Source organism: Apium graveolens, chromosome 11, assembly GCF_009905375.1.
Source record: "Apium graveolens cultivar Ventura chromosome 11, ASM990537v1, whole genome shotgun sequence".
NCBI classification, from domain to species: domain Eukaryota; kingdom Viridiplantae; phylum Streptophyta; class Magnoliopsida; order Apiales; family Apiaceae; genus Apium; species Apium graveolens.
The window spans coordinates 81,883,372-81,885,251 of NC_133657.1; the positions used below are offsets into that span (position 1 = coordinate 81,883,372).

Here is a 1,880-nt window from a genome sequence, read left to right on the forward strand (position 1 = left end):
TTGATTCGAGTGATCTAGACTCGGACTCAAATGTGAGGGATTAGGTTCTGAACTCGAATTCTCTTCTTCGTTAGCATCAACACCAACTCAATTTCTCACTTGATTTCCCGACCGTAGAGAGATGACGACGTTCACATCATGAGGTCTGTGATTAAGCAGAAATTTAGGATTCACCTCGGGTTGACTTGGAAACTTATTCTTCTCGCGCTCACAAATCATGTTAGCTAATTGACTCATTTGAACCTCTAACTTAAATATGGCTTGGGCATTGGAATTCAATAATTGCCTATCTTGGGTCATGGTTTGCATGAAGGCTTGTTGAGATTGAGTCAAATTAGTTTGAGATTTTAGCAAAGCCTCAATACTCTTTTCTATGAAATTAAGTCTCTTATCCGAATCATTAAACCCGGGAGGATTCAAGGGTGCTTGAATTGGGTTTGGATAAGGATTTTGACTAGTAGTGGGGTAAGAGTTTGGATTAGGCTTTTGAAAAGTGGGTTGAGAAGATTGGTAGTTTTGGCCTTGGGTCCATAAAAAATTCGGGTGGTTCTTCCACCCGGGATTGTATGTGGGTGCAAAAGGGTCATTCCTAGGTCGAGGTTGAAACATAGCATTTACTTGCTCAAACTCTTGAAAGTTTTGAGGTCCATGACTATTAGAGTTATAGTTCACACACATAGACGGTTGGGAAGGGGCATTAGTGGTTTCTAAAGCTTCTAATCTTCTAGTGAGAGTAGTTAACTTTGCTTCGGTTGCTATAGAATTACCAACTAAATGCAAGCCTTTGTTAGCTAATGAACCGAGTGTTTTATTATGCTTACTAGGCTCCCTATTCGGCTCCCTAGTAGACTCCCACAACATGGTCTTTTCTGCAAGTTCCTCGAAAAATTCCCAACCCAGATCCTCGTCTTTTTCTATGAATTTTACTTGACACATAGACTCTAACAACGCGGTTGTAGAACTATGTAAGGGCTCGTAAACAATCTTACAAAGTCTCCACTTTTCTATTCCGTGATGGGGACATTGGGACAAAAGATTTTTAAATCTATCAAAATATTTACAAAAAGACTCATTTTCCTTTTGATGAAATTGATTAATCTCATTTGTAAGTCTCGTAGTCTTATGATTTGGAAATTATTTTTTTAGAAAAATGACTACGAATCCCTCCCAAGTTGAAATAGAATTAACCGGTAGGCTATATAACCATTTTTTAGCATTTTCTTTAAGAGCGAAATTGATTAGTCTAAGCCTAATAGAATCCTCGAATTTATGAATAAAAAGATACGGATCCTAACCTTCACTCCCGGTAAATTTAGGTAACATGCTAATATGATGACCTTTAATTTCAAAATTATTACCATAAACCGGTGGAAGAGTAATACAAGAAGGTTGGGCCGAACGGGCGGGGTAACAATGATCCTTAAGAGAAACTGCCATGTTTACTAGGAGTTCAAGAATTTCTACGGGTTCGGATTCCGATGAGGAAGTACGCTCAATTGGTCTCACTAACCTAGAGGAATTATCTTTAATCCACGTAGTACGCATAAACAGGATATGAATCAAGTAGCAAATAAGTGCAAGAACTTAAAACACGGAAAAGAAAGGGTGAAAAATCGAAAAAAAATATTCTAAATGTAGGGTTCCCTAAAAATTCTAGACTTGCTCCTAACAAAAAGATATTACTAACAGTCACAAAACTAAAAGTATTCTATCTGATTGGCCAGGTAGGTGCAAGCATTGCCAAGAGGCTAAACACCAGCCTAGTCACCAAACTAAATGGCCAGGTAAGCTTTCGCTAGCCTAGACACCAAAGAATTAATACTTAATGATTTGATCGTTTCAGGTCTTCTTCCTAGTTGAGCACAAAGTCCTAGGGACTA

General features: G+C 38.2%; 1 non-coding gene across 1 annotated transcript; it reads left to right on the forward strand.

Moving 5' to 3' along the window:
* Positions 1–1,006: 1,006 nt before the first annotated feature.
* Positions 1,007–1,113, forward strand: LOC141698721 (small nucleolar RNA R71). Its single transcript, XR_012565225.1, has one exon. It is a non-coding gene; the product is annotated as a small nucleolar RNA R71 (small nucleolar RNA).
* The last annotated feature ends 767 nt before the right edge of the window (positions 1,114–1,880 follow it).